The sequence below is a fragment of the Mus musculus genome, chromosome 1, assembly GCF_000001635.26.
Source record: "Mus musculus strain C57BL/6J chromosome 1, GRCm38.p6 C57BL/6J".
Taxonomy (NCBI): domain Eukaryota; kingdom Metazoa; phylum Chordata; class Mammalia; order Rodentia; family Muridae; genus Mus; species Mus musculus.
In genome coordinates, this window is record NC_000067.6 from 149,581,548 (window position 1) to 149,608,610 (window position 27,063).

Sequence of the window (27,063 nt, forward strand, 5' to 3'; positions counted from 1 at the left end):
AAGATGGCGCTGACAGCTGTGTTCTAAGTGGTAAACAAATAATCTGCGCATGTGCCGAGGGTGGTTCTTCACTCCATGTGCTCTGCCTTCCTCGTGACGTCAACTCGGCCGATGGGCTGCAGCCAATCAGGGAGTGACACGTCCTAGGCGAAGGAAAATTCTCCTTAATAGGGACGGGGTTTCGTTTTCTCGCTCTCTCTTGCTTCTTGCACTCTGGCTCCTGAAGATGTAAGCAATAAAGCTTTGCCGCAGAAGATTCTGGTCTGTTGCGTCTTTCCTGGCCGGTCGTGAGAACGCGTCTAATAACAATACGCGTCTAATAACAATTGGTGCCGAATTCCGGGACGAGAAAAAAAAAAAACTCGGGACTGGCGCAAGGAAGATCCCTCATTCCAGAACCAGAACTGCGGGTCGCGGTAATAAAGGTTCCCGTAAAGCAGACTGTTAAGAAGGATTCAACTGTATGAATTCAGAACTTTTCAGCTGGGGAACGAGAGTACCAGTGAGTACAGCTTTACGAGGTAAGTCTGATCTTGAACTTTCTAAGGAAATTCAAGACAGTCTATCAGAAGTAAAGTGGAATATGTTTGGCCTTGAATTTTTTCTGGTGTTAGGAGCCCTTTTGTTCCTTTTCACATGTTATCAAGTGATTAAGATAGGGCTGAAAATTCTAGAGGAAATTCAGGACAAGCTATCAGAAGTAAAGCGGGGAGAGAGAGTAGGAGCAAAGAGAAAATATGGTACACAAAATAAGTATACAGGCCTTTCCAAGGGTCTTGAACCCGAGGAAAAGTTAAGGTTAGGTAGGAATACCTGGAGAGAGATTAGAAGAAAAAGAGGAAAAAGGGAAAAGAAGAAAGATCAATTAGCGGAGGTCTCTAGGAAAAGGAGCCTGTGCTCATCGCTGGATGGGCTCGGGGAGCCAGCTCTTAGTAGCTCTGAAGCAGATGAAGAATTCTCCTCTGAGGAAACAGACTGGGAGGAAGAAGCAGCTCATTATGAGAAAAAAGGGTACCAGCCAGGTAAAGTGCTAGCTAATCAGTTAAGGAAGCCAAAAGCGGCTGGCGAAGGCCAGTTTGCGGATTGGCCTCAGGGCAGTCGGTTTCAAGGTCCGCCCTATGCGGAGCCCCCGCCCTGCGTAGTGCGTCAGCAATGCGCAGAGAGGCAATGCGCAGAGAGATGCGCAGAGAGGCAGTGCGCAGAGAGGCAGTGCGCAGACTCATTCATTCCCAGAGAGGAACAAAGGAAAATACAACAGGCATTTCCGGTCTTTGAAGGAGCCGAGGGTGGGCGTGTCCACGCTCCGGTAGAATACTTACAAATTAAAGAAATTGCCGAGTCGGTCCGTAAATACGGAACCAATGCTAATTTTACCTTGGTGCAGTTAGACAGGCTTGCCGGCATGGCACTAACTCCTGCTGACTGGCAAACGGTTGTAAAAGCCGCTCTCCCTAGTATGGGCAAATATATGGAATGGAGAGCGCTTTGGCACGAAGCTGCACAAGCGCAGGCCCGAGCAAACGCAGCTGCTTTGACTCCAGAGCAGAGAGATTGGACTTTTGACTTGTTAACGGGTCAGGGAGCTTATTCTGCTGATCAAACAAACTACCATTGGGGAGCTTATGCCCAAGTTTCCTCCACGGCTATTAGGGCCTGGAAGGCGCTCTCCCGAGCAGGGGAAGCCACTGGGCAGTTAACAAAGATAATCCAGGGACCTCAGGAATCCTTCTCAGATTTTGTGGCCAGAATGACAGAGGCAGCAGAGCGTATTTTTGGAGAGTCAGAGCAAGCTGCGCCTCTGATAGAACAGCTAATCTATGAGCAAGCCACAAAGGAGTGCCGAGCGGCCATAGCCCCAAGAAAGAACAAAGGCTTACAAGACTGGCTCAGGGTCTGTCGAGAGCTTGGGGGACCTCTCAGCAATGCAGGTTTAGCGGCTGCCATCCTTCAATCCCAAAACCGCTCCATGAGCAGAAATGATCAGAGGACATGTTTTAACTGCGGAAAGCCTGGGCATTTTAAGAAAGATTGCAGAGCTCCAGATAAACAGGGAGGGACTCTCACTCTTTGCTCTAAGTGTGGCAAGGGTTATCATAGAGCTGACCAGTGTCGCTCTGTGAGGGATATAAAGGGCAGAGTCCTTCCCCCACCTGATAGTCAATCAACTGATGTGCCAAAAAACGGGTCATCGGGCCCTCGGTCCCAGGGCCCTCAAAGATATGGGAACCGGTTTGTCAGGACCCAGGAAGCAGTCAGAGAGGCGACCCAGGAAGACCCACAAGGGTGGACCTGCGTGCCGCCTCCGACTTCCTATTAATGCCTCAAATGAGTATTCAGCCGGTGCCAGTGGAGCCTATACCATCCTTGCCCCCGGGAACCATGGGCCTTATTCTCGGCCGGGGTTCACTCACCTTACAGGGCTTAGTAGTCCACCCTGGAGTTATGGATTGTCAACATTCCCCTGAAATACAGGTCCTGTGCTCAAGCCCTAAAGGCGTTTTTTTCTATTAGTAAAGGAGATAGGATAGCTCAGCTGCTGCTCCTCCCTGATAATACCAGGGAGAAATTTGCAGGACCTGAGATAAAGAAAATGGGCTCCTCAGGAAATGATTCTGCCTATTTGGTTGTATCTTTAAATGATAGACCTAAGCTCCGCCTTAAGATTAATGGAAAAGAGTTTGAAGGCATCCTTGATACCGGAGCAGATAAAAGTATAATCTCTACACATTGGTGGCCCAAAGCATGGCCCACCACAGAGTCATCTCATTCATTACAGGGCCTAGGATATCAATCATGTCCCACTATAAGCTCCATTGCCTTGACGTGGGAATCCTCTGAAGGACAGCAAGGGAAATTCATACCTTATGTGCTCCCACTCCCGGTTAACCTCTGGGGAAGGGATATTATGCAGCATTTGGGCCTTATTTTGTCCAATGAAAACGCCCCATCAGGAGGGTATTCAGCTAAAGCAAAAAATATCATGGCAAAGATGGGTTATAAAGAAGGAAAAGGGTTAGGACATCAAGAACAGAGAAGGATAGAGCCCATCTCACCTAATGGAAACCAAGACAGACAGGGTCTGGGGTTTTCCTTAGCGGCCATTGGGGCAGCACGACCCATACCATGGAAAACAGGGGACCCAGTGTGGGTTCCTCAATGGCACCTATCCTCTGAAAAACTAGAAGCTGTGATTCAACTGGTAGAGGAACAATTAAAATTAGGCCATATTGAACCCTCTACCTCACCTTGGAATACTCCAATTTTTGTAATTAAGAAAAAGTCAGGAAAGTGGAGACTGCTCCATGACCTCAGAGCCATTAATGAGCAAATGAACTTATTTGGCCCAGTACAGAGGGGTCTCCCTGTACTTTCCGCCTTACCACGTGGCTGGAATTTAATTATTATAGATATTAAAGATTGTTTCTTTTCTATACCTTTGTGTCCAAGGGATAGGCCCAGATTTGCCTTTACCATCCCCTCTATTAATCACATGGAACCTGATAAGAGGTATCAATGGAAGGTCTTACCACAGGGAATGTCCAATAGTCCTACAATGTGCCAACTTTATGTGCAAGAAGCTCTTTTGCCAGTGAGGGAACAATTCCCCTCTTTAATTTTGCTCCTTTACATGGATGACATCCTCCTGTGCCATAAAGACCTTACCATGCTACAAAAGGCATATCCTTTTCTACTTAAAACTTTAAGTCAGTGGGGTTTACAGATAGCCACAGAAAAGGTCCAAATTTCTGATACAGGACAATTCTTGGGCTCTGTGGTGTCCCCAGATAAGATTGTGCCCCAAAAGGTAGAGATAAGAAGAGATCACCTCCATACCTTAAATGATTTTCAAAAGCTGTTGGGAGATATTAATTGGCTTAGACCTTTTTTAAAGATTCCTTCCGCTGAGTTAAGGCCTTTGTTTAGTATTTTAGAAGGAGATCCTCATATCTCCTCCCCTAGGACTCTTACTCTAGCTGCTAACCAGGCCTTACAAAAAGTGGAAAAGGCCTTACAGAATGCACAATTACAACGTATTGAGGATTCGCAACCTTTCAGTTTGTGTGTCTTTAAGACAGCACAATTGCCAACTGCAGTTTTGTGGCAGAATGGGCCATTGTTGTGGATCCATCCAAACGTATCCCCAGCTAAAATAATAGATTGGTATCCTGATGCAATTGCACAGCTTGCCCTTAAAGGTCTAAAAGCAGCAATCACCCACTTTGGGCAAAGTCCATATCTTTTAATTGTACCTTATACCGCTGCACAGGTTCAAACCTTGGCAGCCACATCTAATGATTGGGCAGTTTTAGTTACCTCCTTTTCAGGAAAAATAGATAACCATTATCCAAAGCATCCAATCTTACAGTTTGCCCAAAATCAATCTGTTGTGTTTCCACAAATAACAGTAAGAAACCCACTTAAAAATGGGATTGTGGTATATACTGATGGATCAAAAACTGGCATAGGTGCCTATGTGGCTAATGGTAAAGTGGTATCCAAACAATATAATGAAAATTCACCTCAAGTGGTAGAATGTTTAGTGGTCTTAGAAGTTTTAAAAACCTTTTTAGAACCCCTTAATATTGTGTCAGATTCCTGTTATGTGGTTAATGCAGTAAATCTTTTAGAAGTGGCTGGAGTGATTAAGCCTTCCAGTAGAGTTGCCAATATTTTTCAGCAGATACAATTAGTTTTGTTATCTAGAAGATCTCCTGTTTATATTTACTCATGTTAGAGCCCATTCAGGCCTACCTGGCCCCATGGCTCTGGGAAATGATTTGGCAGATAAGGCCACTAAAGTGGTGGCTGCTGCCCTATCATCCCCGGTAGAGGCTGCAAGAAATTTTCATAACAATTTTCATGTGACGGCTGAAACATTACGCAGTCGTTTCTCCTTGACAAGAAAAGAAGCCCGTGACATTGTTACTCAATGTCAAAGCTGCTGTGAGTTCTTGCCAGTTCCTCATGTGGGAATTAACCCACGCGGTATTCGACCTCTACAGGTCTGGCAAATGGATGTTATACATGTTTCTTCCTTTGGAAAACTTCAATATCTCCATGTGTCCATTGACACATGTTCTGGCATCATGTTTGCCTCTCCGTTAACCGGAGAAAAAGCCTCACATGTGATTCAACATTGTCTTGAGGCATGGAGTGCTTGGGGGAAACCCAGACTCCTTAAGACTGATAATGGACCAGCTTATACGTCTCAAAAATTCCAACAGTTCTGCCGTCAGATGGACGTGACCCACCTGACTGGACTTCCATACAACCCTCAAGGACAGGGTATTGTTGAGCGTGCGCATCGCACCCTCAAAACCTATCTTATAAAACAGAAGAGGGGAACTTTTGAGGAGACTGTACCCCGAGCACCAAGAGTGTCGGTGTCTATGGCACTCTTTACACTCAATTTTTTAAATATTGATGTTCATGGCCATACTGCGGCTGAACGTCATTGTACAGAGCCAGATAGGCCCAATGAGATGGTTAAATGGAAAAATGTCCTTGATAATAAATGGTATGGCCCGGATCCTATTTTGATAAGATCCAGGGGAGCTATCTGTGTTTTCCCACAGAATGAAGACAACCCATTTTGGATACCAGAAAGACTCACCCGAAAAATCCAGACTGACCAAGGGAATACTAATGTCCCTCGTCTTGGTGATGTCCAGGGCGTCAATAATAAAGAGAGAGCAGCGTTGGGGGATAATGTCGACATTTCCACTCCCAATGACGGTGATGTATAATGCTCAAGTATTCTCCTGCTTTTTTTACCACTAACTGGGAACTGGGTTTGGCCTTAATTCAGACAGCCTTGGCTCTGTCTGGACAGGTCCAGACGACTGACACCATTAACACTTTGTCAGCCTCAGTGACTACAGTCATAGATAAACAGGCCTCAGCTAATGTCAAGATACAGAGAGGTCTCATGCTGGTTAATCAACTCATAGATCTTGTCCAGATACAACTAGATGTATTATGACAAATAACTCAGCAGGGATGTGAACAAAAGTTTCCGGGATTGTGTGTTATTTCCATTCAGTATGTTAAATTTACTAGGGCAGCTAATTTGTCAAAAAGTCTTTTTCAGTATATGTTACAGAATTGGATGGCTGAATTTGAACAGATCCTTCGGGAATTGAGACTTCAGGTCAACTCCACGCGCTTGGACCTGTCGCTGACCAAAGGATTACCCAATTGGATCTCCTCAGCATTTTCTTTCTTTAAAAAATGGGTGGGATTAATATTATTTGGAGATACACTTTGCTGTGGATTAGTGTTGCTTCTTTGATTGGTCTGTAAGCTTAAGGCCCAAACTAGGAGAGACAAGGTGGTTATTGCCCAGGCGCTTGCAGGACTAGAACATGGAGCTCCCCCTGATATATGGTTATCTATGCTTAGGCAATAGGTCGCTGGCCACTCAGCTCTTATATCCCACGAGGCTAGTCTCATTGCACGGGATAGAGTGAGTGTGCTTCAGCAGCCCGAGAGAGTTGCACGGCTAAGCACTGCAATGGAAAGGCTCTGCGGCATATATGAGCCTATTCTAGGGAGACATGTCATCTTTCATGAAGGTTCAGTGTCCTAGTTCCCTTCCCCCAGGCAAAACGACATGGGAGCAGGTCAGGGTTGCTCTGGGTAAAAGCCTGTGAGCCTAAGAGCTAATCCTGTACATGGCTCCTTTACCTACACACTGGGGATTTGACCTCTATCTCCACTCTCATTAATATGGGTGGCCTATTTGCTCTTATTAAAAGGAAAGGGGGAGATGTTGGGAGCCGCGCCCACATTCGCCGTTACAAGATGGCGCTGACAGCTGTGTTCTAAGTGGTAAACAAATAATCTGCGCATGTGCCGAGGGTGGTTCTTCACTCCATGTGCTCTGCCTTCCTCGTGACGTCAACTCGGCCGATGGGCTGCAGCCAATCAGGGAGTGACACGTCCTAGGCGAAGGAAAATTCTCCTTAATAGGGACGGGGTTTCGTTTTCTCGCTCTCTCTTGCTTCTTGCACTCTGGCTCCTGAAGATGTAAGCAATAAAGCTTTGCCGCAGAAGATTCTGGTCTGTTGCGTCTTTCCTGGCCGGTCGTGAGAACGCGTCTAATAACACTGTTCCATTGGTCTACTTGTCTGTCACTATACCAATGCGATCCAGTTTTGTTTTTTTTTTAATCCCAATTGCTCTGTAGTACAGCATTAGGTCAGGCATGGTGATTCCACAAGAGGTTCTTTTATCCTTGAAAGAGTTTTTACTATCCTAGGTTTTTTGTTATTCCAGATGAATCTGCCCATTGCCCTTTCTAATTTGTTGAAGAATTGAGTTGGAATTTTGATGGGGATTGCATTGAACCTTTAGATTGCTTTTGGCAAGACAGGCATTTTTACTATATTGATCCTGCCGATCCATGAGCATGGGAGATCTTTCCATCTTTTGAGATCTTCTTTAATTTCTTTCCTATCATACAGATCTTTCACTTCCTTAGTCGGAATCACACACGCCAAGGCATTTTGTTTTATTTGTGACTATTGAGAAGGGTGTTTTCCTAATTTCTTTCTCAGTCTGTTTATCCTTTGTGTACAGAAAGGCCATTGACTTGTTTGAGTTTATTTTATATCCAGCTACTTCACCAAAGCTGTTTATCAGTTTTAGGAGTTCTCTGGTGGAATTTTTAGGGTCACTATACTATCATATCATCTGCAAAAAGTGATATTTTGACTTCTTCCTTTCCAATTGGTATCCCCTTGATCTCCTTTTGTTGTTGAATTGCTCTGGCTAGGACTTCAAGTACAATGTTGAATAGGTAGGGAGAGAGTGGACAGCCTTGTCTAGTCCCTGATTTTAGTGGGATTGTTCCAGCTTCTCTCCATTTACTTTGATGTTGGCTACTGGTTTGCTGTAGATTGCTTTTATCATGGTTAGGTATGGGCCTTGAATTCCTGATCTTTCCAAGACTTTTATCATGAATGGGTGTTGGATCTTGTCAAATGCTTTCTCAGCATCTAACAAGATGATCATGTGGTTTTTGTCTTTGAGTTTATGTACTGAATTACGTTGATGGATTTCCGGATATTGAACCATCCCTGCATCCCTGGGATGAAACCTACTTGGTCAGGATGGATGATTGTTTTGATGTGTTCTTGGATTCGATTAGCGAGAACTTTATTGAGGATTTTTGCATCGATATTCATAAGGGAAATTGGTCTGAAGTTCTCTTTGCTGGGTCTTTTTGTGGTTTAGGTATCAGAGTAATTGTGGCTTCATAGAATGAGTTGAGTAGAGTACCTTCTGTTTCTATTTTGTGGAATAGTTTGTGAAGAACTGGGATTAGATCTTCTTTGAAGGTCTGATAGAACTCTGCACTAAACCCGTCTGGTCCTGGGCTTTTTTTGGCTGGGAGACTATTAATGACTGCTTCTATTTCTTTAGGGGAAATAGGACTGTTTAGATCATTAACCTGATCTTGATTTAACTTTGGTACCTGGTATCTGTCTAGAAACTTGCCTATTTCATGCAGGTTCTCCAGTTTTGTTGAGTATAGCCTTTTGTAGAAGGATCTGATGGTGTTTTAGATTTCTTCAGGGTTTGTTGTTATGTCTCCCTTTTCATTTCTGATTTTGTTAATTAGAATGCTTTCCCTGTGCCCTCTAGTGAGTCTGGCTAAGGGTTTATCTATCTTGTTGATTTTCTCAAAGAATCAGCTCCTCGTTTGGTTGATTCTTTGAATAGTTCTTCTTGTTTCCACTTGGTTGATTTCGCCCCTGAGTTTGATTCAGAATTTTTTTAATTTACATAAAATAGATAGTTATCAGCACATCAGCACAACACTTGGAAATCTCCAGGAGATTAAAAAAAAGAAAAAACAACAACAAAGAAACAAACACAGACAAAAATAAAACCCCATGGAAAACAAAAAACAAAACAATGAATATTTTCTTCCACTTGTACAGAATGTACTTTCCAAGATGTGGTCTTTCAGCTTGGTGCTCAGTGAAACACCATGTAGGATATGTTTTTCTTGTGCAACTTAAGGTTAACATGTCTCTAATGTCCTTTGCAATTCAAAAGTATAAAATTATCCTTTTAGTTTATGAAGCTATTATAATATCTTATGTAAGAATAGGACTAATTACTTTCAAATTACCTCCTTCACTGTTATTACATTTTAGATTCCAAGTTTTTTTTTAAGTCAGATATAATGATCCTCATCATTTGAACACGAGTTTGACACAGAAAGAAGAGTCTTGTCTAATGTTACATGTCCTCCTGATCCTCACCAGTAAGAGTTGGGTTAGAACTGTTATTCAAGCTATTCAACTCAGAAAACGTTTTTTACTCTTACTTATAACATTTCCATGGTCTTTACTCTTTAAAATCTTCCTTTCTTTTTGTAGTTGTAGTTTATCATTTAATATACTTGTTGATTTTTATCAATTATTGTCTTTAATAGACATAATTATTTTATTCTTTAATCATTTTTTACAGTCCAGTCTTTATCCTCCTCCTGTTCTACCCTCTGACTGTTCCTCTTGTTCCACCTTCCTCCCCTGTCTCCAAGAGGATGTGCCCACTCCCTCAGCCCCACCCCACAGACCTGGGGCTGCAAGTCTCTGGAATGTTAGTTGAATTTGATTAATCATCTCTAAACTCCAGTCAGGAAAAAAAAATGACTTTTAGTTTCTTGAGACTAGCTTTTACTACTAGTTCTTTGAACACACTGTGACCCTAACTTAATTATGTTTCTGTAGCACTTTGTGCCTCTATTTCCTCATTCATAAAGTGAGTATTACAAACATTTCAAATTATTACTTTACCAAAACCTTAATAGCTAGGCACATTTTTCAATTTAAGATGCATTAGATTGGTCAACACCTCTGTCTCCTGCGTGAGATATGTGTCGGGCCGGAGCTCTGCCATTAAACTACCTCATGCTTTTACATCAAGATGGTCGTCTGTTCATGATTCTTGGGTTTGCGCCAGAATGGGAATTGAGTGGGGGTTTCCCCACTAGGTTCTTTCAACACCAGCCCTTTGTAGGAGCCCAGAAGATCATGTGTGGATACAGGACATTGGAACAAGAAGCTGTAAAGTTGAAGTTGCTTTGGACATTCCAAGATGTTAGAGATGTCAGAGCCATGGAATACTTGCCAAGAAAAGCTGCTAACAGGGAGTGGAACTAGCCCAAGAGAACAAAGTTTGTTGCTGCTGAATACCAGATCTACTAACAGCAGTCACAGGAAGAAAGGAGTTGGAGATCTGAATAGTGCTTTGACACTGGACACGGAGGAGACTTGGAGTTTGTCTAGCTGGTTTCTGGTCTAGCTTTGGTCCAGTATTTCCTCATTATGACATTTTGGAATAGTAATGAATGTTCTGTGCCATGATATGTTGGAAGTACATGATCTGCTTTTCAATTTTGATTTTATAGGGATTACAGTTAAGAGATTATATGAATCTCAGAAGAGACTTTGAACTTTGGACTTTTAAAAACTATTGAGATTGTGATTGATTATGGGACTTTTGAAGTTGGACTTTTGAATGTATTTTGCATTATGCTATGGCTAGGTATGGCCCCCATAGACTCATGTGTTTGAACAAGCCTATGGGGACCAGGGAGTAGAATGTGGTGGTTTGAATATGTTAGGCCCATGGAATTGGCACTATTAGGAGGTGAGGCTTTGTTGGAGTAGGTGTGGCCTTTTGGAGGAAGTTGTATCACTGTGGGGTGGGCTTTGAAGCTCTGCCTACTTGGAGGGTTGTGGCTTTGAAATGAACATTCCTTTGTTTCAAAGTCAAATAAACTCTGTTAAAACAGGAAAAAAAAGATGTGTTACATTAAAGTCAGACACTTCATGTTCTGTATGTTATATGACAATTACAAAAATACTCATAAGTAACAGGATTTATTTTTTAGCTAAATGTATAATATAAACTATGATTGCCTATAATCAATGCCACTCAGATTTTTTTCATGAAATTAAGTAGGTCTCTTTAAGCAAGGCAGCTACTTTGGCAGTGATATAGATGACTGCAGACATGTAGTTGATAAAAGAAATTTGGTGACAACCCCTACCTAATTACCTCCCCTACCAAAAGTAACAGCCTAAAATGAAAGCCATCAAAGAGAATTCTTGAAGACTTTGATAAGGATGGTGAAGCATAGATTTCCACAGTTAATGGCTTCAGGTAGAGGTGAAAATGAAGAAGGTCTCAGTTTTTATTAGGGAGCAGGCCACTGGGAGGTTGACCATGCCCCAGTGAATATATAAACAATACAAATTAGAAATGGTTTTGCTGAGGGTAGTTCTGTTGGGAAAGGATATCGCAAGGGCAGGTGAGTGGACATGGAAGGACTCTGAGGCTAAAGTGATTGGGATATACAAGGTGAAATTCCCAAAGAACTAATAAAAATATTAATTTGAAAAGATTTAGTGACTTTAACCAAATGCACACAGCTGCCACTTTTCAGAGAATTTGTGGATATAAAATTTATGACAACAAATATCCGTATCTAATTTATAGGACTATTAAAATATGCAAAGTGATAAACATGTCAGAACATAGAATATTATAAGCTATTATATACTTATTATATAAAATTACACTGTTAACAATTATATTCAATGAAGAAACACATTTCCTAGATTTAAGCATCATAAAATTTTGAATAACCAAAATTAGGTAGTATTCTGTATTATGAACTTTTCTGGATTACATATATTTCCAAGTACTAGACTATGAGAAAGGATGAATTGCCTCACATAGATTCAAATAACATTCTCCTTGCATCTCTGTGTCTGAAGGTAACAAAAGTGAAATTCTCACAAACACAAAGAATGCTTAGAATAGATGTTGGTGCCCAAGACAAGCGAAGGCAGAAAGGAAGAACGGCATCTTGAGAACATGTACCATATAATAAGCCCAGGGTGTTGGGCCATGGAATAAAGGGTGTTAGAATTTTTGTACTACTTCTTAAATTCTGAACAATTACTTAGATTCTGTAACATGTTGATCTACGAATTTTCTTCAACAAATGAAAATAATATTTTTATTTAAACCAGTGTGAACTTGTTTCCATTGCTTATGATCCATAGGGTGTGTATTTTTTAATACAGAAAGTCAAAGCAAAAACAAAATGCCTTACAATGGATACAGTAAAAGAAGCTAAGTAATACTGTGAAAATGCTGCTTCAGAAATTAAGACATTGCTTAAGATATTAGACATTCAATGATTATCTAAAAGATAATTACTGAAGTTTGCAGACAGGTGGATGAAACTAGAAAAGATTATCCTGAGCGAGGTAACTCAAACCCAGAAAGACAAACATGATAGATACTCACTTATGAAGGGATATTACCTGTAAAGAAATACCATATTCCAAGACCAAAAGATGCTATGTAACAAGAAGGGTTGAATCACATCAAGAAGGGAAAATAGAATAGACATTGAGGTCAGAGATAGTGATTCCTCACAAATACTATTTTTATTCAGAATTGTTTTGGCTATACTGGGTTTTTTGCTTATCCACATGAAGTTGAGAATTGCTTTTCCAAGGTCTATAAAAAATTGTGTTGGAATTTTGATGTGTATCGCACTGAATCTGTATAATGCTTTTGTTAAGATGGCTATTTTCAATATGTTAGTCCTACCTACTCATGAACATGGGAGATCTTTCCATCTTTGGATATCTTCTTACATTTCTTTCTTTAAGGATTTGAAGTTCTTGTCCCATAGATCTTTCACCTGCTTGGTTAGTCACATCAAGATATTTGTTACTATTGTAAAGGGTGTTATTTCCCTAATTTCTTTCTCGTTGCATGGTGTTGGTATATAAACAAACACATTGGTCAATAGAATCAAAATGAAGACCCAAAAACAAACCTAGACACATGTGGACAATTGTTTTTTGATAAATAAGCTAAAACAATACAATAGAATAAAGTCCAAGTGAATGAAGGACCTCAACATAAAACCAGATACACTAAATCTAATAGAAGAGAAAGTGGAAAACAACCTTGAATACATTGGTACAGGAGACAAGTTCCCAAATAGCACACCAAAGGCTCTGGTTCTAAGATCAACAATTGATATGGTAACTAATGAAACTGCAAAGCTTCTATAAGGCAAAGGACACAGTCAATAGGACATATCATCAGCGCACATATTTGGAAAGGATCTTCACTAACCCTACATCTTACAGAAGACTAAATTCAAAATTTACAAAGAAACCAAGAAGGTAGACATAACAACCTAAATAACAAATTTAAAAATGGGTTTCAGAAATGAACAGAGAATCTCAACAAAGGAATCTCAAATGGCCGAGAAATAGTATTAAATAATATTTTAAAGAAACAGTCAAAGTCTTTATTCATCCGGGGAATGCCAATCAAAACTACTCTGAAATTCCATCTTATGCCCATCAGAATGGCTAAGATCAAAAACTCAAGTGATAGCACATGTTGGCGAGGATGTAGAGCAAAGAAAACACTTCTTCATTGCTGGTAGTGGTGCAAACTCATGAAATCATTTTGAAAATCAACTTGACATTATCTCAGAAAACTAGGAATAGTTCCACCTGAGGACCCAGCTGTACCACTCCTTGGCATATACCTAAAAGATGTTCCACCATCCCTCAAAGACACTTGTTCAACTATGTTCATAGCAACTTTATTCACACTAGCCAGAAACTGGAAACAATTCAAATGTCTCTCAACTGGATGAAGAAAGTGTGGTACAACTACACAATGGAATACTCTTCAGCTATTGAAAACCAAAACATCATGAATTTTTCAGGCAAGTATATGGAACTTGAGAATATCATCCTGAGTGAGGTAATCCAGTCCCAAAAGAACATGCATGGTATGCACTCACTTATAATTTGATATTAGCCATAAAATACAGGCACCATGTTACACTCCACAGCCCCAAACAATCTAAACATAAGAAAGGCTCAAGCACAGAAGCTTGATTGTCATTTAGAAAAGGGGACAAAATAGTCATAAAAGGCAGATGGAAAAAGGTAACTGGAAGGGGATTTGGAAGGGGAATGGGGGATTCAGAATCAGGTATGGAGAAGGACAGGAGAGATGGCTTGATGTCTACAAAAATGAATGAAAAACTGCAACTCATGGGGTGAGGAGGTGGGGGTCATCTCTAGGATGAGATAGAGACCTGGGATAAGGGAGGCAGACACTCAAGAATCAATGGGTATGATCTGTGACTCACTACATTGAGGATATAGAACCTGAAGGAGCCGCATCCTATAGCCAGACAGGAACCCCAGTAGAACAGTAGAAATACCAACACACCCACAAAATTTTTAATCCAAACCCAGCAACTGACTCAGACAGATGCAGAAACCCACAAACAAACAGTGGATAGAACTTGGGGACTCTTATAGAATAATAGGAGGAAGGATTGTGGGCCCCGAAGGGCAACTTCACAGAAAGACCAACTAACCTGGACTCTTGTGGTTCTCACAGTCTGAACCACCAACCAAAGAACATCCACAGTGTAGACCTAGGCCTCCCTGCTAATTTGTAGTAAATGTCCAACTTGACCTTCAAGTGGGTTCTAAACAAATATCCCAAAAGCTGTCGCCTACGTATGGGATATTTTCTACTAGCTAGATTGCCTTGTCTGGTCTCAGTGAGAGAAGAAGCACCTAGTCAAGCAGAGACTTGAAAGGCCAGGATGGGGAGATACCCAGGAGGGGTCACCCTTTTAAAGGAAAAGGAGAGTGGGAGGGGAAGGACTGTAGGAGGGGGTGATCAAGAGGGGAGCAGTGAGTGGGATGTAAAGTAAATAAGTAAAAATAAATTTAAAAAATGACAAATAAATTAAATTAAATTTTTTTTAAAAAAGGAAATGGATGGGTAGCCCCATGACTCAACTGAGGGCCATGTGTCTCTACTGCAGGTGGTCTCTTTAGGTTCTCTGTCCCCACTGTTGGGCATTTTGGCTATGGTCATTCACATTGAGCCATGGGAGCCTCTCACATTCCAGGTCTCTGGGACTTTCTAGAGTTTCCTCTGTTCTTCATACCATACTGCTTTATATTTTCATTCATTCACCTGACCCTCTGGGCTTCTCTTCTGTCTTCTCCATACAAGATCCTACCCCCCTTTCCCCTCCTCCTGTCTCCCACCCATGTCTCTCCATCCCTCTGACTCCCATGATTATTTTCTCCTCCCTTCTAAGTGGGATTGAAGTATCCACATATGGGCCTTCCTTCTTGTTAAGCTTCATATGGTCGGCGGTTGTATCATGGGTGTTCTGAATGTTTTGGCTAATATCCAGTTATCAGTGAGTACATAACATGAATGTCCTTCTGGGTCTAGGTTACCTCATTCAGGATGAGTTCCATCCATTTGCCTGCAAAATTCATGATGTCCTCATTTCTAATAGTATTTAATGTGTAAATGAACCACAATTTCTGTATCCATGCTTTGCTTGAAGGACATCTGGGTTGTTTCCAGCTTCTGTCTATTGCAAATAAGGCTGCTATGAACATAGTGGAGCACATGTCCTTGTTATTAGTGGAGCACCTTTTAAGACTGAGGAGTCATATAGCTGGGTCTTCAGGTAGAAATATTTCCAATTTTCTGAGAAACTGACAGATTAATTTCCAGAATGATTGTACAAATTTGCAATCCCACCAGCAATGAAGTGTTCCTCTTTCTCTACAACCTTGCCAGGATGTGCTTTCTTGAGTTTTTGATCTTATCCATTCTGATGGGTGTAAGATAAAACCTCAGAGTAGTTTTGATTTGCATTTTCCTTGATGACTAAAGACTTTGAACATTTCTTTAAATGCTTCTAGGTCATTTGAGATTCCTATGTTGAGAAATCTCTGTTTAGCTCTGTACCCCATTTTTTAATTGGATTATTTGGTTTGGTGAAGTCTAAATTCTTGAGTTATTTGTGTATTTTGGATATTTGCCCTCTATCCCAGAATTATTCCTGTCTAAAGGAAATGCAGGGACAAAAATGGAGCAGAGACTAAAGGAAAGGCCATCCAGTGATCAGCTCAACTTGCTATCTATCCCATGCTCAGGCACCAAGCACTGACTCTATTACTAATGTCATGGTGTGCTTTGCAGATAGGAGTTTGGCATGGCTGTACCCTGAGAGGCTCTACCAGCAACTTACTGAGACAGATGTAGATACTTACAGCCAACCATTGGACTGAGGACTGGGACCCCTATGGAAGAGTTAGGGCAAGAACTAAAGGAGCTGAAGGGGATTGTAACCCCATAGGAAGAACAACAGTATCAACTAACCAGACACCTGAAAGCTCCCAGAGACTAAGCCAACAAACAAAGAGCATGCATGTGCTGGCCTGTGCTCCCCAGAACCTATGTAGCAGAAGACTTCCTTGTCTGACCTCAGTGGAAGATATGCTTAATCCTATAGAAACTTGATGGCCCAGGGAAGGGATATACTGGCAAGGTTGAAGTGGGGGTGGTTTGATGATATTGAGCACCCTCTCAAAAGCAAAGGTGAAGGGGATGGGGTAAGTAACTCAGGAGAGAGGACCAGAAAGGGCAGCAATATTTGAAATGTAAATAAATAATTTAATAAAAAATAAATAGACATTAAGGGTAGATGGGGGAAGGGACTGGGTTGGGCTGAGGGTACAGATGAGAAGAGAAGAGATTAGATGGAGGAAGGACAGAGTGAAAAAGTACTGGAAGAGACAACTGGAATGGGGGGAGGGGCATCTATGGGACAAGCAAGAAACCTAGGAAAATGAAAATACCCAAAAATCAGTGAATGATCCTAGCTAAGACTCCCAGCAATGGGGAACATGGAGCTTAAAACAGTCATCTCCTTTAACCAGACAAGACTTCCGATGGCTCTGGACACCAAGCCAGCCATAAAACCTTCAACCTATAATTTGACCTGCCTACTTGATGTGCAGAGATAAAGATAAAGCAGAAATTGAGAGAATGGTCAACAAATAACTAGTCTAGCTTGAGATGCATACCATGAGAGGGAGCCTATCTCTGACACTGCTACTGTTATTCTGCTATACGTGCAGGTAGTAACCTAGCATAACTGTCATCAGAGAGGCTTTATCAAACAACTGATAGGAAAAATAAACAAAACAAAACATGAAAGACTCATGGCCAAAAATTAGGCAGAGCTTGGGAATTCCTGTGGAAGAGGAGGAGAAAGGATTTTAGGAGCCAGAGGGGCATAGGACATTACAACACCTATAAAATCAGCTAACTGGGACCCATAGGGACCCACAGAGACTGAACCACCAACCAGAAAGTATGCATGGGACTGACCTAGGCTCTCTACACATATGTAACAGTTGTGAAGCTTGGTCTTCATGTGGGAACCCTAACAGTGGAGGCAATGATTCTGACTCAGTTGCCTGCTTTTGGGGATCCTTTCCCAGTACTGAACTCACTCTTCTAGCCTCAATTGGAGATGAGTCTAGTCTTACTGAAACTTGATATGTCAGATATCCATGGGAGATCTCCTCTTTTCTCAAGACAAATGGAGGGGAAGTGGATGGGGGGAAGGGCCAAGGGGAAGGACTAGGAGGAGAGCAGGGAGGGGAAACTGCAGTTGGGATATAAAGTTAATTAATTATTTCATTAAAATATAATTAGTTAATTACTATTTTAAAAAGAAAATGCAGAATAAAGGTTCATTTAGGTAATAGTTACATATATTTATAAATACATACATGAATGCTCAGAATAAAAACGATCGAATTTTCAGAGCACCGACTTGTGAATTCTGAAACGAGAAATGGCATGATATTATTATCTCCGGAACTTATCAAACATGTATATATTTTTTCTATTTAGAAAAATTATGAAATATTGTTATTCATGTTGCTTTTAATTCACAAAACATATAGTCTTCAGTTTAGTACCTGAGCACATGAAAAATTCTGTTAGTTGTTAGAGAACTAAGAATTGACTTTACAGCAAGAATGTCAGGAAATGAGCAAGAGACCTGTTATTCTAATCAGACTTTATTGTCTATGCACATTTAGATTAACATCCCACAAAGGTAGGTGTATTAGTCAGGGTTCTCTAGAGTCACAGAACTTATGGACAGTCTCTAGATAGTAAAGGAATTTATTGATGACTTACAGTCGGCAGCCCAATTCCTTACAATTGTTCAGTCGCAGCTGTGAATGGAAGTCCAAGGATCTAGCAGTTACTCAGTCTCACACGGCAAGCAGGCGAAGGAGCAAGAGCAAGAGCTAGACTCCCTTCTTCCAATGTCCTTATATTGTCTCCAGCAGAAGGTGTAGCCCAGATTAAAGGTGTGTTCCACCACACCTTTAATCCCAGATGAAAGGCGTAGCCCAGATTAAAGGTGTGTTCCTTAAACTCGGAGATTCAATCTTCTGGAATCCATAGCCACTATGGCTCAAGATCTTCAAACCAAGATCCAGATAAGGATCTCCAAGCCTCCAGATAAGGGTCACTGGTGAGCCTTCCAATTCCGGATTGTAGTTCATTCCAAATATTGTCAAGTTGACAACCAGGAATAGCCACTACAATCCACCCCTTGTCAACTTGACACAAATAATATCTCATGTTCACATAAAACAATAACAAGGTTGTAAATATGCCTAACATGATATAACTATCTCTCGTACAATTGCAAACGCATTAGTAAATTTACAATGGGCATTCATATTACTTTATAATCCTCGTTTCTGCAACTGGTTACGTGGCCTTAATTGGTATTTATAACTACCTTCCTCTACTACCCATTCTGTATTTCCTTCTCCTTCAGCCAGAACCTCAGCAGGTCTTGGCTCTTTTCCTGGAGGATTGACCCATACCTTCATTCCTGATGGGTCTGCGTGCTTTGTCATCCTGCTTGGATTAGGCTGTTGTAGTTTCCCATTGACTTTAATCACAGGACATGGTAGTACTAAGAGACGCCCTAAGGGGTCTCCTACACTCCAGGCATAATCTTGCTTACCACCATTGTGAAGAGGTAATCCAATTTCCCCATGGTAATCTGGATCTATCACCCCTCCTAACACTGTTATTCCTTTTTTAGCCTGTTGGTTTAAGGGCATTAGAAGCCCAAAATGACCAGGGGGAAGTCTGAGCTTCCAGTTCAATGGAATGTTTGTTGTAGCTCCTGGTAGGAGCACTCCCCTCTCTGGAGCCAAAACTTCTAGGCCAGCAGAACCTAGAGTTATGGGGACAGGAAGCAAAAATTTTCCTAGAGGGTCACTAGGAGTGATAGTAAGTGGAACTATTCCTTTTTCCACCCCTTGATTCCTGGACCCATGAATCCTGGCTATGGGTGAAACTGTACCGTATATCGAGCGCTGATTCAAAGCATATACTGCCTTCTGAAGAACTCTGCCCCAGCCTTCCAAGCTGTTACCACCTAATTGGCGCTGTAACTGCGTCTTCAAAAGGCCATTCCATCTTTCTATCAGCCCAGCTGCTTCAGGATGATGGGGAATGTGGTAAGACCAGTGAATTCCATGATCGTGAGCCCACTGTCGTACTTCTCTGGCTGTGAAATGAGTCCCTTGGTCAGAAGCAATACTGTGTGGAATACCATGACGATAGATGAGGCATTCTGTCAGTCCGTGAATGGTGGTTTTAGCAGAGGCATTACGTGCAGGAAAGGCAAATCCATAACCAGAATAAGTATCTACTCCAGTAAGAACAAAACGCTGTCCTTTCCACGAAGGAAGTGGTCCAATGTAGTCAACCTGCCACCAGGTTGCTGGCTGGTCACCTCGAGGAATGGTGCCATATCTGGGGCTCAGTGTTGGTTTCTGCTGTTGGCAGATCTGGCAATCAGCAGCAGCTGTAGCCAGGTCAGCCTTGGTGAGTGGAAGCCCATGTTGCTGAGCCCAAGCATAACCTCCATCTCGACCACCATGGCCACTTTGTTCATGTGCCCATTGAGCAATGACAGGGATGGCTGGGGAGAGAGGCTGATTGTCCACAGAACGGGTCATCTTATCCACTTGATTATTGAACTTCTCCGCAGCTGAAGTCACCTTTTGGTGAGCATTTACATGGGACACAAATATCTTCACATCCTTTGCCCATTTGGAGAGATCTATCCACATACTTCTTCCCCAGATGTCTTTCTCACCAATTTTCCAATTGTGATCTTTCCAAGTCCCTGACCATCCAGCCAATCCATTGGCTACAGCCCATGAGTCAGTGTATAATCGTACATCTGGCCATTTCTTCTTGCAAACAAACTGTAATACCATGTGTACTGCCCGAAGTTCTGCCCACTGTGAAGATTTCCCTTCACCTGTGTCTTTCAAGGTTGTCCCAGAAAGGGGTTGTAATGCTGCAGCTGTCCACTTCTGGGTGGTGCCTGCATAACGTGCAGAGCCATCAGTAAACCAGGCTCTAGTCTTCTCCTCTTCGGTCCAGTTGATCATAGGGAACACCCCATGAGGCTATAGGTGCATGCTTGGCAGCAGATGGCATTGTAACAGGAGTAGAAACCATAGGCATTTGAGCAACTTCTTCATGTAACTTGCTTGTGCCTTCAGGACCTGCTCTGGCCCGATCACGTATATACCACTTCCATTTGATAATAGACTGCTGCTGTGCACGTCCCACTTTATGACTTGCAGGGTCTGATAGTACCCAGCTCATGATGGGTAGTTCAGGTCGCATAGTGACTTGGTGTCCTATTGTCAGACGTTCAGTTTCCACTAAGGCCCAATAGCAGGCCAAGAGCTGTTTTTCAAAGGGAGAATAGTTGTCTGCAGATGATGGTAGAGCTTTGCTCCAAAATCCCAAAGGCCTTTTCTGTGATTCACCTACAGGGGCCTGCCAGAGGCTCCAAACAGCATCTCTATCAGCCACAGACACCTCAAGTACCATCGGATCTGCTGGGTCATATGGTCCAAGTGGTAGAGCAGCCTGCACAGCAGCCTGGACCTGTTGAAGGGCCTTCTCCTGTTCCAGGCCCCACACAAAGCTAGCAGCTTTCCGAGTCACTTGGTAAATAGGCCTAAGTAACACACCCAAGTGAGGGATGTGTTGTCTCCAGAATCCAAATAGACCCACTAAACGTTGTGCTTCTTTCTTGGTTGTAGGAGGGGCCAGGTGCAATAACTTATCTTTCACCTTAGAAGGAATATCTCTGCATGCCCCACACCACTGGACTCCTAAGAATTTCACTGAGGTAGATGGTCCTTGAATTTTGGTTGGATTTATTTCCCATCCTCTGATACGCATATGTGTTACCAATGAGTCCAAAGTGGTTGCTACTTCCTGCTCACTTGGTCCAATCAGCATAATGTCATCAATATAGTGCACCAATGTGATATTTTGTGGAAGATCCAAACGATCAAGATCCCTTCTAACTAAATTATGACACAGGGCAGGAGAGTTAATATATCCTTGAGGCAAAACTGTGAAGGTATACTGTTGGCCTTGCCAACTGAAAGCAAATTGCTTCTGGTGGTCCTTATGGACAGGTACTGAGAAGAAGGCATTTGCCAGATCAATAGCCGCATACCAGGTGCCAGGAGATGTGTTAATTTGCTCAAGTAAGGAAACTACATCTGGTACAGCAGCTGCAATTGGAGTTACTACCTGATTTAGTTTTCGATAATCAACTGTCATTCTCCATGATCCATCTGTTTTCTGCACTGGCCAGATAGGAGAGTTAAACGGAGATGTGGTGGGAACCACCACCCCTGCGTCTTTCAAGTCCTTGATAGTGGCAGTAATTTCTGCAATGCCTCCAGGAATACGATACTGTTTTTGATTCACTATTTTCTTTGGCAAAGGCAACTCTAAAGGCTTCCATTTGGCCTTTCCAACCATAATAGCCCTCACTCTACAGTTCAGGGAACCAATATGAGAATTCTGCCAATTTCTGAGTATATCTATCCCAATTATACATTCTGGAACTGGGGAAATCACCACAGGATGTGTCCGGGGACCTACTGGACCTACTGTGAGTCGGACATCAGTCAAAACTCCATTAATCACCTGCCCTCCATAAGCCCCTACTTTAACTGGAGGGCCACAATGTTTCTTGGGATCCCCTGGGATCAGTGTCAACTCAGAACCAGTATCCAGCAGACCCCGAAAAGTCTGATTATTTCCTTTTCCCCAGTGTACAGTTACCCTTGTAAAAGGCCGTAGGTCCCTCTGGGGAAGAACTGGAGAAAGGGTAACAGCAAAACCTTTGAGTGTCTTATCAAGATCCTTCCTCAGAGGAACCTGGCCACCCCTTCATTCAAGGGGTTCCGGATCTGCAAACTGTCTCAAGTCTGGAAATTGATTCACTGGCCGAGATTGCTGTTTACCACGATCTAATGTAGCCTTTCTTTCATTTGTTTGAGAATTTTTCTGCTTATACAGATCAAACAAATATGCAGTAGGCTTCCTATGTATTTCATTCCTGGAAACACCATGATTGATTAGCCAGTACCAAAGGTCCAAGCGAGTCATGCCATTATAAATTTCACCTCTCCTGTGCTGACCATTACTGGGTATGTTATTATAAACATTCTTTTGTCTACGCTGTCCATTATAATAACTAGGATCACCTTGTCTCCGGCGATTCAATGCTGCCACCTGGCCCTTGTTACCTCGGGATCCAACTAAACCCAGTGAATTTAATTCATCTAATTGAGCAGAAGCATCTCCAATGCTAAGATCTGGCACAAGGAAAAGGGAAAGAACAAAACCCTTCAAATGTGCTGGTGCCCCTCTCACCAATTTGCGTCTTATAGAGCTGGTGAAAGGCATATCTTCTGGACCTTCCCATTGTGGACAATTATGCTTTACACAATATATCCACTCTAGCATTGCAATTTCCCTAAGTCTTAAAATCCCTTCATCAACACTAAGCCACGGAATATCAGGCATCTCCAAGTCATTTCCAGTAGGCCATCTTTTGATAAACACCCCAGCCAACCATTCAAACAAACTTTTGACACCTTTTTTAACTATGCGAGCTTCCGTATTAAACCTAGAATCTCTACTCAGAGGACCCATGTCAATAAACTCAGCCTGCTCTAGTTTTATGTTCCTTCCACCCTTATCCCACACCCTTAAAATCCATTCCCACACATATTCACCAGGTTTCTGCTTGAATGAATTAGCAAACTCATTAAGCTCCTTAGTAGTGTAGCGAATTTCCTCATGGACTACACTTTCTACCTCCCCTCTAGGAGCCTGTTTTGCTTTGAGTCTGGTTACAGGTCTAGAAGAAACTATTGGTGGGCCGTGAGCAGACTCTGCAAAATTAATTTCCTCATGTGGGGAAGGCATTATTTCAAGAGGTGGGGCTGAGGGTACTACTTCCTCAGGTGGGGCAAACCCTTGAGAATCTGAGGATTCAAAATTCTCAGCTTCAACATGGTCTTCCCACACATCCCCATCCCATGTTGTAGGATCCCATTCTTTGCCAATTAGAGCCCTTACTTTAACTGTCGACACACTCTGAGGCTGAGACTTGAATTTTCGCTGTAGTTCAGCCAATCTTACAATGAGAGTTTCCGTTTGATTTTCTGCAACTTGAGCTCTATTGCTACAAGAGAGAAGATTCTCCTCAAGGACACACTTAGCAACTTTTAGATTGTTTACTTGTGTCTGGAGCCTTTCGATTTTATCACACAACTCCTTCCTTTCATTCATCATTTTTTCCACAGATACTAAGAGCAGCCAGCCAGTAAAATCATTTTTCGATTTTTTCCCCATCTTGTAGAAAGCTTTGTGCACTGAATCACCTAATTCATTAAGAAAATCAAGGGCATTAGCTTCTTTAAGTTCAGAATATAGTTTCAACCATGGGTCTTCAAAATTCTCTGAGCTCCCAGGAGGGAGAGAATCTGTAGAGGTTTCAATAGTTGAAAGTGCTGGTGGATCAACAAGCCAATTCCAGAATTTTAAAAGATTCATCCTTGTACTTCTGTTACTCTAGAACCACTCCTGGTACCAACTTCTGTATTAGTCAGGGTTCTCTAGAGTCACAGAACTTATGGACAGTCTCTAGATAGTAAAGGAATTTATTGATGACTTACAGTCGGCAGCCCAATTCCTTACAATTGTTCAGTCGCAGCTGTGAATGGAAGTCCAAGGATCTAGCAGTTACTCAGTCTCACACGGCAAGCAGGCGAAGGAGCAAGAGCAAGAGCTAGACTCCCTTCTTCCAATGTCCTTATATTGTCTCCAGCAGAAGGTGTAGCCCAGATTAAAGGTGTGTTCCTTAAACTCGGAGATTCAATCTTCTGGAATCCATAGCCACTATGGCTCAAGATCTTCAAACCAAGATCCAGATAAGGATCTCCAAGCCTCCAGATAAGGGTCACTGGTGAGCCTTCCAATTCCGGATTGTAGTTCATTCCAAATATTGTCAAGTTGACAACCAGGAATAGCCACTACAGTAGGGCTCTCAATAAGTTAGATCCTTAAGTGACTTGTTCTTGAAACAAAAATCTCAAAAATATGATAATTACTTGAATAGTGCTTCTTTTTCCCCCCTCAATTAGGAAATAAAGCCAACAATAGCTAAGATAATTGTCATGCTGAAAAGGGATGTGATTCCAATTATGTGCACAAGTACTGTGCAATGAGCTGGGCCCTTTATCTTCTGCAATTGCCTTCTGAAAAAAACAAAGTACACCATTTGACTTGTGAAGAGTTGAGCTCAAATACTTGTGCTGATTTTTCTAACATAGGCCTGTGCCCTGGGAAACTAATAGAAAGGCTAATAATTAATTCTGAAAGTAGAAAGATGAAAGAATAAAATTGATTAAGAAAATATATAAAGTTCATGCTAGCTAAAATAGGACATTTTTTCTACTGAGTCTCTAACCTGATTCTTAATGCAGGTTAATGATGCCATAACATGTAATTTATTAAAAATAATGAACATGTATCATTATTGAGATTCCCTTAAAGCTAAAATAATTATAATTCATTTTATAATATTTCATTTGTTATGAGCCAGGTAATTCATTATAATAGCAGACTGAGAAATGGTTATAAATTGGCTCTTGACTATACCTGTCTCCAAAATGGTCATAACTGTTAAAAATATCTAAAACTTTTGTTTCTTTATTTTTTTGAATGTGCAGAATATTTAGTAATAAGTTTTACTATACATAGGGAAAAATATCATAAAATATTATAGATCTTACAACAGCTTAATTTGTTCTCATTCCTTAAACTCATAATTATACTTAGAAATTCATAATCTATGTTTACTGCCTAAAGATCCAATAATATTTATTTTTAATTGTCTAAACCACTAATTTTAATAGAATTTTTATATATTTTTGCTTTGTTTACATTAGCTCCACCTGACCTCATACATTTCCATTCTCCCTCCATGTCACCCTACTCCCTCTGAAATTCATTGGCCTTTCTTCTTATTTGCTATTTATAATTATTATTATTCATTAGTGAATTAATATTATTAAATGCATGCATACGTGCATGTATGTATGTATGTATCTATGCATGCATGCATGTATGTGGCCTACTGAGGTCATTTATATGTTGAGAGATTACCACTTGATACTGGATAGCCTATTAATGGGAGGTGGTTCCTGAGGGAACCGATTCACACTCTCTGAGCAGCCAATGACCATCAGCTGCCTGTAGCTCTTCCTCTAGGGGTGGAGCCTTGAAAAATTCACCCACTCATATTGGCATGTCAACTGGTATTATTTGCAAGTCTGCCATGTTGTTGCAATTTCATGGGTGCAATCTTCCTGTTATGTGTAGAAGATACTGTCTATCAGCAGGCATGCTGATTCTCTGGCTCTTAAAATCTTTCTTCACTGACTCTTTGATTTCTCCTGAGCCTGAGATACAGGGTTTCATTACAGGTATTTCAGTAGAGATGGGCCACTCCAAGGTCACTTATCCTTCTTTGCAGGTTGAAATGAAGAGGAGGTGGTAGATTTTAAAGGGAATGGGTTAAAGTGTAACATGTGTGGTGAATCTCTGCCATAGACTTCATGTGTTTCAAAAAGTAGCTTTTTGATGAGGGGTAAGAGCTATACTTATCTGTGGGTAAAATGACACATGTTTATAATAAAGATAAAAATTAAATTGGTTTAGAAAAATGGTAATAGTATATTCTTCTCTAGAGTCTACATCCCCAACTGGAAGTAACTGGCAAAGGTTACCAAACTTGGCATGAATTCGAACTGCTTGAGCAGCCTTAGTCTAAGTAGATGACATTAGTTACCCCCAAGATAAAATTGCCACTGTTGAACCACTGCAGATATGTGGGCTAGTAATTGTTGCAGTCCATAGCTTTATAGACAGGTAAGATTATCTATGCCTTCTTTCCCTTGGCAACTTACAAAGCACCTTCAGATACTATAAGAGCTAATTCTCATGGAGAAGGATCCCTTATAAGTTCTATAACCTATCATGCAAGGCCTATGTCTGAAGTATATGGCCTCTTTCAAGGTCTGCAAGGTGACTAGGAATACTGAAAATAGCCTATATTATTTTTGGGAGCCTCTTGGATTCTGCTGATCAAAAACTCTGAGGGAAGTTTACCAAGTAGTCTGGCACTGGAGTTTTGTTAGATTGTCTTGCAAGGAGCAATATCACGTCATGTGGAATAGGTCTGTGTTCTCTCTCTCTCTCTCTCTCTCTCTCTCTCTCTCTCTCTCCTCTCATTTTCTCCCTCCCTCCCTCCCTCCCTCCCTCCCTCCTCCCTCCCTCTGTGTGTATGTGTGTGTTATGTAAGAGTATACAATAATTTTACTCTATGTCTTCTTAAAACACCCTCTTATTATTTACCCTCTTCTTTCCTTTCCTTCCATAACCCTTTCCTCACTTCTCAGTTAATCCCCCCCAATTCTGCCAATGTCTTCTCTTTTTTTTCTGATTTTTATTAGATATTTTCTTTATTTACATTTCAAATGTTATCCCCTTTCCTAGTTTCCTCTCCAAAAATCCCCTATCTCCTCCCCCCCTCCCTGCTTTCCAACCCACCCACTCCCACTTCCTGGTCCTGGCATTCCCCTATACTGGGGCCTAGAGCCTTCACAGGACCAAAGGCCTCTCCTCCCATTGATGACCAACAAGGTCATCCTC